This window comes from Nymphalis io, chromosome 7 (assembly GCF_905147045.1).
Source record: "Nymphalis io chromosome 7, ilAglIoxx1.1, whole genome shotgun sequence".
NCBI classification, from domain to species: domain Eukaryota; kingdom Metazoa; phylum Arthropoda; class Insecta; order Lepidoptera; family Nymphalidae; genus Nymphalis; species Nymphalis io.
This window is the reverse complement of record NC_065894.1, coordinates 7,966,408-7,976,790: the sequence shown is the minus strand read 5'-3', so window position 1 is coordinate 7,976,790 and position 10,383 is coordinate 7,966,408.

Genomic DNA, 10,383 nt, shown 5'->3' with positions numbered 1-10,383 from the left:
ATCTCTGTTAAAGCTCTTACGACCATTTGTAAACCGTTTATAGCATTATACTTACTACTACTTTTTATTACGGAATTAATACGTTTATTCTATGAATGTTTAGTTGTAACGCTATTTTACTCTTTAAAAAATATGATATTTGGTATAATATTGGCTATTGGCTAGTAAAAAAAATATAGTTCATTTTTTTTCTTATGACAAAAAAAAAGCGCCACCCGAAATTTGAATCATTAAGGACATTGCTTGTTTTTGTTTATTATTTCATATTGTTTTAATATACGGTCATTCGTCATTAGAACAGTTTATGACTTGATATTATTGATGGGCACGTAAACATTTTTCATAATAATATAAAAATTAATCTATTTTATCATTTATCTCTTAACAATACTGATACTATTTATTGCTAACCTTTTACAAGTGTACAAGATAAATCCTATACCAACGGTCAGAAGTATGCAATTATTATGCAATTATTATTTTCATATTTTTTAGTATTTTTTGAATAATAGTCTTTGTTTCCATAGAAACCATAATTATTATGAACTCAATAATGATATGACATATAACCTATAATGTTATTCAATAATAATCATTATAATCGTTGGAAAATTTTCGGATCCGTCACTTTCTTTGTTCTTTAATTTTATCTACTTACATTTATTTAATCATTCAACCTAGATAACAGATCTGATAACATACTGATGTTCACCCTAAATGATTGCCATCTAATCTCCGAACCGTCATATGCCAGTCAGTTGCTAGTTGGCTTAGAAACCTTTCTTTACTAGTTAATTACTCGATATTTGAAATAAATGTACAAAGTACAATTTACATTTTTATTTATTTTATAATATGTTAAAAGACACGTCACTAATTTACACGTTCATATCTCACACGTTAAGCTGTTAAAAGTACTCTAATTTAATCAACTCTCTGACGTAAAATATGATAATAAACTGTTCATAAATTCTAAACTTGACTGAAATTGGGAAATATTACATTGGTTCTCTATGACCGTACCTCAAAGTTTCCATTTGACTTCTAGTTAAAGTTAGATCAGTTTTCGTAGTAAAAATATGTAGTAGTTCTGTTTATATACGTGAAAAACAGAATCGAACTCAAGTAATTCTAAGGAGATGAACATTGCGACTCAAGCTCAAGGAATTTACTTATCTTTTAATTTAAAAAAAAACATAATAGCTATTCAAATGCTGTTTGTTGTACATAAATATGTATATAGACTAAAAATATGTCAATTATGTTTTTATCTATCGCTATCATATAATCAATGTCGGTGTTATTTGATACGTCCTTCGAGGATGAGTGCGTCTAACCCGCGCGCAATGTCGGCGACAGTGTGGCGGAGACACTACATTGTTTTTTCAAATGTAAGAAATGTTGCAATAAATAGGTATTATACAAATTATTAATTGTCTAAAGATACGATTAACTTACTAATGGAGGGTCTGAGAGATTATATTCATTAACCCACGTGCCAGAGATTACCCTAGACGACGTGTATGCAAAATTTTATGGAGGTCGGTGGAATTAAGGTGTGAAAAACAAATAAACTCACTTTCGGATTAAAATGTTAGTGTATATCTCTTGCTTAATCACGTGTTATTAAGCGATGGATAAAATTGGCCTGGAATCGATATCATCGTTTATTATCTATCACACACATTTATCATCATCCGTCATCAAAGTTAATAAATGTCTCTACATTTTATACTTTTCGAATAAAATGTAGAGACATTTACGAACTTTCATTTTCATGTAGTGTCCATCGTTAGAAGAACTACATTTTTTTTATATTGCTATAGTTTTATAATAGAAGCCATATGCAGACTAAAGTGGAGATGGGCAGGACACATCGCTAGAACCACAGATAGACGATAGAGCGAAAGCATCCTAGACCTAGTACCCTAGGGATGGAAAATGATCACGCGGAAGACAAATAACATGTTGGGAAGATAATACAATTAAATATGCAGGGATAACATGGCAGCGGACAGCGAGCGACAGACAAAAATAGAAAGACATGCAGGACGCCTTTGCCCAACATTGGGCGTCCAAACTCACCTGACGTATTTTTCCTAATAATATTTCCTAATATATATTGACCCTTCATTAATCTAATTAAAAAAAAGAACTATTATTAGTATTGTATAATTTGACGATGAAAGGAAAACAATATGTATATTAGAAATTGGGATTGGAAATAAAGGCTATTTTATTTTTTATAGTTTTATTAAAAGTAAACGAACAAATCATCAGTTCAGATTATTATTGGTCTCATTCCTTACAGCGCCAATGTCTAGCACCACCGCCCATTGATATTGTAATAAATAAACCAACCATGGAACTACATCGTTATTTCAATCTTAAACATTATGATTTTTATGATTTACATAATACTAGTACTATATATACATTTCAAAACGTAATTATCTATTTTAAAAAATATATATGTTACATTTAATGAAGAAACAACAGCCAGTAAATTACTGATGAACAAATGACTCCATTGGTCTTGAGAAGAAAATTTTTCTATATTTGAAAGATGAATTATAAATATAAATTAAGCAGATGAAACTAAGTTGTACCGAGTTTGCACAAGTACTCTTCGATTCATATCCACGCACTTTAGGAACTGGTCTGTCTCGGCTGTCGGCTAATAAAGTATTTTGGTAAAATATTGTTTATTTGTCGTAGTTTAAAATGGATTAGTTTACGTGCTTCAGGGATGAATGTGGATAACACACGTGTATCACCGGCGACAATATGGCGGTGACGCTTACGTTACGCTAATGTATTGTTGTTTTATTTGTAAACAATATTGCATTTATTCCTTGCTTGAAAATAGTCGCACAATACTCTTTTGTACTCTTAATGGATTTCCATGAAGTAAATACCGCCTACTTACAACATCAAAACGGAATTTGATATAAAAAATACCTAACTTTTGAGCAATTTTAACAGTTTAATTATTTCATTAACATGAGCGATTTAAAAACGAATTAGAAAATTGTTATATCTATCTTTAATTGATTATAACTTAATTTAAAAATCAAAATATTACTTTATTTAAATTGACTCTGCCAAGCACTTTAGAATCGACATTTTAGAAATTTTATGTTGTCTTCATATGCTGGTTTGGAATGTTTATTGTTTCTATAGAGAAAAGTGACAAGAAACTTAGTAATTACTATTCTCCAACAGATTAGGTATGTATATTAAGTACAATTAAATTATTTTTTATCTTACATGAAAATGAATACTAACTCTATATAATCTTTTACCGAGTAACAAGCCTCATTTAGTCCTTTTAACATGTGATTTAAATACATTAATTGGTAGGTAATGGTAAAAGTATTTGCGGAATTTCGTTATAGTAGCGAACACCTTACCCAAGGAAGGATGAATTGCCTTTGCGTAGACGGAATCTTGTTCATGATGTTTTAATATGTTTGTTTTCCTTTAATCAAAATAATTTTGTTTATTTAATATTTATAAAGGATGGAAAATGGTGCCCTGGTGGTATGTGATCAACACCGCCGATAGATATAAACCATCTTTTACATCATCAATGTGCCACCAACCTTGAGAACTAAGATGTTATGTCCCTTGTGCCTGTAGTAACAGTGGTTAACTCACACTACAAAGCGAAACACAAGATTACTAAGTATTAATGAATGGGTTTTTTCTACCTAGACGAACTTGCATAAAGCCCTATCACTAAGTATAAGTCATATATGCAATATTGTTGCAAATATAATGTAATGTTAGTATCCAACTTTGTTAACAACCGAAGGTATTCTCGAGCTCAGAAATCCTAAATAGCCCCGAGCTCTTGCGTTAATCGTTGTTCCATATTAATATACCATAAGATATTATGATCCTATAAAAACACATTCAAAATACCTATGTACCACATATCAGAATAAGATAACAATTTAACGTGACCTCCTACTTGGAAATCTGATTATATAATTGATTTACACAATTTCCTCTTTTATAAATTTCCACAAAGGCAACAGAAAAAACTTAATATTTTTTTATAGACCCGACCAGAATTTAAAACCGGGACATCGTAAAAACAAACCATTACGCAAACGAGGCAATTAAAAAATAATTATAAAAAATATTGTTTTTTTTTATTATCTATTTCAACATTACAAAATGTATACAGTATAAACTTCTACGAACGAATTAAATATTAAAAAACAAAAAATCTAAGAATGTTAGAACATAAATGATAAAATTGGCAGAAACACGTACGTTGCGTTATGAACCGGTATTAACCAGTTGTAGTTATCAGTAAGTTCGATTTTTATAACGAAGGTATCTATATTATCAGAATTTTTATTTATATAGAATATTGAACATATTAATACGCGTTATTATAGTGTAATTCTTCTCGGTATTTTTTATTTATTAAATGTCCTCATTATGGATACAAGAATTATCCATATAGAATAAGTTCTAAATCACAAATGAAGCTTTATAAATAAAACTTTTAGAGACTATATAGTTCATTCTTAATGAATAAAAAATGGTCTGTGTGATCTGGTCTTTATAATTTATAAGCCATTCATTGCCCTCAGAGAACAGGGGCTAACTCTACTAGCAAATTGTCACCTTATCGCAATCGAATCGAAGGGTGATCGTTGGCGTTTTTCCGTTTTTTTATTCTTTAATTTCATTATCGACTATTGCCATAAAAGTTAACAATTACGTTTGATTTTATAACAGTATATGTCAACACATTATCGATTCGGTTCCGATTCAAATACATACAGATGATACAAAGTTGGATCCGAATTGAATCGTGAACGTATCGTAATCGTTATAAATTAGTAAAATTCGGCCGCAGATTTTTTGATAAGAAAAATGCTTATTTTGCTTTGCATTGCTTCAATTTTTAACTTTGTCTAAGTGTTTATTAAGCAATTGCGCATCGGATTAAATAGCCTTAGAATTCTTATTTGTAATGACATTCCTCTTAAAACATAAACGAAATCTAGATCCTAAAGTAAATTTATCAAAATATTTTAAAAAGCACTGGACTGTCCACGAATTTTGTCTTATGGTTACACTAGCCACTTACAACACGCTCGTCAATTCCAAGCGGAATCAGTATTATATCCGGTATTATCCGGTTCCGCGATTCGCTTTGCAGTACAGACCAGACATAATATAGTTATTTTTTATATTACATTTTAAGCGCTTTACAGCGCTTTGAGCATGTTTTATTCAGGCACAAAGTTCATAAAATTATAAAATTAACTGCTGAATTCAATTTCATCGTAGGATAATAAAATATAGGACAAATAAATACAATAATAAAAAAACGAATATTTGATATGACAAGTCTACGTATCTTTAAAAAAAAAAACAAGTATGTATATAAAATAAAAAATTAAACGTGTTCTATGATACTCAGAATAGTTATAATAATTCGTTATGACTCAAAACGGAAACTTAATACTTTGCCTTATCAACTTATTGTGATATTGTAATAATTTTGTTTTTACTTGGATTATATATCAAATATATGACAAAAATCGTATAATATTATTTTAAAAACCTATGACAGATAATGTCGAATATATAAATAATGTGTCAATAACGAATTAATGAACGAAAAATGTAATCTTCGCTTACATTAATATTAATATAATATACAATGAGGTGCCTGTATGTGTATAAATATGTATATTAAGTTCTCAATGTAAAAAGTTTTTTTAACTAAACAATAATAAAATAATGTCACAGTAGGTTAACTTTTAATAAAATATCTAATTTTGTTTTTGAACTTTCGAAAATTTTATAATAATGTGTAGCAAAATATTGGCGACTGAAAATTATAATATAGGTACGAAACATTAGGTTTAATTATTTATTAAAATTTATTTGCTTGCTTATTTTACGTGCAAACACAATATACACGAATATAAAATATCTTTAAAGAACCTACATCATTAAAATACAATGATTGATAGAAATTTCCATAATGTAAAAATTAAATAATAAATCAAAAAGATTTACAATGATTAATATAAAATCGAGAACTGTTTGACACGATATATGAAATATTTGATTAATGAAATAATAATTTCATTCATTAAGCTGCTTATGTTAGTCACCTGTCAGACTGTCACATACTTGGGTAATTACGTAGACCCTTGAAGTAGATCACTTTATACACGTGACATAGGCAGTGTCATTATGTGATGCAATCAATTACAATTTTCCCCCACTTTAAATGGAGATGTTTAAAATATTTTTTATTTTATATACTACCTTTTTTCAGGACATTAGTTATAGATAAATATCAAAAGATGGAGTTAACGATAAATAAATTTATAAAAAATAACATGAGTAGAGAAATATAAATAATATATATATAAAACATATGTCATGTAGCATATATAAATGAATAACAGGCACTTATTCAAACTGAAGATAAAAAATATTATTAATTCAGTGGCCAGCGGGTTCGCAGTCTTTGAAATAAGATATGTTAAAACTCCTATTAACCATTTTAAAGTTAATAGAGCCTTAAACTTATTAAAATGGAACGCTCTACCAGGAAATACTTAACAACGCTGACGTTAGTAAATTGAACGAGTACTTTAAAGAGAATTTTGGGATTAATGCGTGCACCGTTCATGCAATTTATGAGAGCTAATTTGATTGACGTAAAAAACATTGTCATTTTTTTTAATCCATAAATAAATCAAATGTGCAACTTTTGAAATCAAATTTGCCCTTAGCGATATGACCGCCATTTGTAACTTAATATATTATTTTATCTGTTTTACTGTTTATTTTCTTTTAGTGTAATAAACTTTGTGTTATTATAATTATTATTACTACATACATATGTGCAAACTGCAATTAATAAAAAAGGATGAAGGTACAAATAAAACTATTACCTTCAAACTTACATACTTGCACTGCTCTTACTTGTATTTACTACCATTTTAAACCAATTTAAGCTGGAAATATCTAACGACTAACAGGATCAAATTCAATTTGATTATAGAGTTGTAAAGAAACCTCACAGTATGGCTTCTTTATTCAACGATCTTTATCGCGCGTTTTTATCCGAATGAATAACTTCAAGTTTTTCCATTGTTGTTCTACACCTGAATAGCTGAATATAGGTTTACAAGAAAACCTTTGCGATGAATGGAAAATTACATTACACAACTCATTAATTAAGCCAAAGATTCCCCATTTTTCAACTGTCGTCTCGTAATAAGAAATAAATATTCAATTGTAATGATGAAAATATTTACCATCTTTTGGCTTCTTACTAGTCGAGACAAGTTAAAACTTGTCATTCGACTTTACGGTTTTATCATTTCGAATGATCTTTTCATTCGAATGTCCCGTGTAATAAGGCATTCCGTATTGGTTGCTTGATAATCCTAATCTAGGCAAAGGTCTATATTGAGATATAAGGTCATATCTATACCAAACAAAGAATATAGTTAATTTAGAATTAATTGTATTATTACGTTTGGATTATATTGTATATTAATACAATATATTTTAAAAAAACTTCATTTTTATAGCGACTTATTGCACGTTTGCACCATTGAATAATTATATAGGTTAACTGTATGTTTATTTGTACATACATGTTTATATAACTAATAGAAGTTTTATATTATATGTATGTAAATTATTTTATCGAGTACTCGCTAATGTTTTCTACCATAACAATGACGTACAAATGTAAATCGATCAGAACGTTATGACGTATTGAATGGAGATTATTTATTAAACTACATATATGATGTCCTCGTAATAAGTATTTTATTTAACATTTTCTTACTAATACTTCAAAATTCTATTCATTAAGATATCTTTGTTTTATTCATAAGGTTCATTAGTATAGTTGAATAAAATAGTTACAATAAAAATGCATTAATTGGATGAATTAATAGTCTGTTTTATTTATTTTAGGAAAACACTTGCAAAAATGTTTCTTACATAAGTAGTCAGGAGGACTACACACAACTACGAGTACACTCACAATATCAATGTTTCGCCAACGATGGTACTTAAGAAGTATTACAGTGTACATTTCATACATATATTTACATAAGTACATTTCGTGCCTTTTACCGGCAATGATTTCTATTTCTTTACGACAAAATGGAAGACGCAAAAATACTACCCACATATGTCATCATCACAATGTCAATGTACGCCAGCCATGGGACCTAAGATATTATGTACCTTGTACTAACAATCACATATCCATATAAACCCAAAAAGTAATAAAGTGAATATGTTTGTTGAATAAGTGATAAATAATTCCTAGAACGACTATACAAGTATGATTTATAAATTCTCTTTTACACCTTTATAATGATTTGAGCCGAGATGGCCGTGTTTTTAGAGCACGTACACAACGATCAATTAACGTAATCTTAACTAAAGAAAATTCCAAGTTTAAGCCCGGGCAAGCACCGCAAAATTTTCATGTGTTTATATTTCATCCCGCGCTTTGCGGAAAAGGTAAGCATTGTGAGGAAGTCGTATATATATAATGATATTCTGGCACATGTCCATATGTATCCACCAACCTGCATTGGAGCAGCGTGGTGGAATAAGCTCCAAATTTTCTCTTTAATAGGGGAGAGGAACCTAGCATTGGACTTAAGTCAAAAGCTGTAACTATATAATTAAAAAAATTCTTTAAAATTTTGTTTATGTATACTATATTTTAATTTTTTCTTAACTAATAAATGAAAATAGGATTTTAATGTTATAATAAAAATAAACAATGGAAAAATAATGTTTAATTTGTGCAATAGCTATATTTCTTCGAGTATGAAATCAAAGTAATGGAAAATTTTCTTATCGAAACATTTAGTTAACGTTTCCATACACGCTGAAATAATGACTCACCTGTGCTTCACAAAGATATCGATATACTATGACCATATTACTACTCGATTAAGGTGATACGGGGTAGGAAATGACTTACGTACCAATTTCTGTAGCTCTTCACATACACAGTGATATATTATTATAAATATAATTAATATGTCGGGCGTTAATTTTTTGCGAATGCGCATATTATGTGAAATAAAATGAAAGTTTATATATCATTTCTTAATCGTAAATTGATAATAAAATATATAACATAACTAAAACAAATTAAGTACACAACCTACACTAAAATTCTAAAATCTACACAGCTTTATTGTATGTTTATTTATTAAGATTAATTGTAAATATCAAAATAATTATAAAAGAAACTTAGATTTTTCTTTCATAAGTTATGTTTTTTTATAAAATAATTAATTTAGTACGGTTCACACTATTAAAATAAAAATTGTTTTAAAAACAATTATGTAGAGCCCATGAAAGAAAACGGTACAATGTTTCCACTAAAATTATACAATTTTTAAGATAAGTCTCATAAGTCATATTAATATATTGTTCATTTAATATATACTCTTATCATCTTTATATCTCATTTAGTTCGGCAAAATTTAATTCTTGATATCATAACTTGATAATAATGTACGTATTGCGCTTTTCTTTTAATAACCTATATTTTATTTATAATTTAACAATTATTCCAATCTATTCACGGTAATATTTACTTATACAAGTGACATCTATTATAAAATCATCATATAAAACATGGAAAATTTGGAAAATAATTAGATTTTTTTTCATTTACTATACTTTATGATTAATAATAAATTATACATTCTTAGAATGAATGAATGCATTCATTCATTGAAATCAAAAATCGATTTTAATTTTGTTTAAATTTTTATACTTTTTTAAAATCTTAAACTTATTAAGTACAACATGTAAAAAAAACTTTAATTAAATTGGGGTTGTAATGCAATTCCCAAGTTATACCGGTGTTGAATATGGATATTTACATAGTTAAGCACGTGCACCAGAGAAGCCCTTTTAATCCAAGCCCACCCTTACAGAACCGCGGATTAAACCTGAACGTTCTCGAATGTTCCGCGCATCGAAGGGGCGACGCAACACAAAACGCCTCCTACTCTCAAATTCAGGCACTGTAACAAAAACTTTGCCGGACTTGCTATTTTAAATATTTATTTCGAGTAATTTATTTAGTTAAATTCCATCATGGAAAATCTAAGCTTTTGTCTATTATTTAATAACCATATTAATTTTTACCATAATAATTTTGTAGCAATTATTATCTTAGTAAGTACATTTACCAGTATTAAACTAAAATGAATAGATGTATATATAACAAATATTTTAATGCCAAACGGAAAAGTAGAGCATTCGTTTCGTAATTATTACTGAATTAAAATGTACGAGTTAATTGTTACGGCACAGATACTGAAAATGTTATAT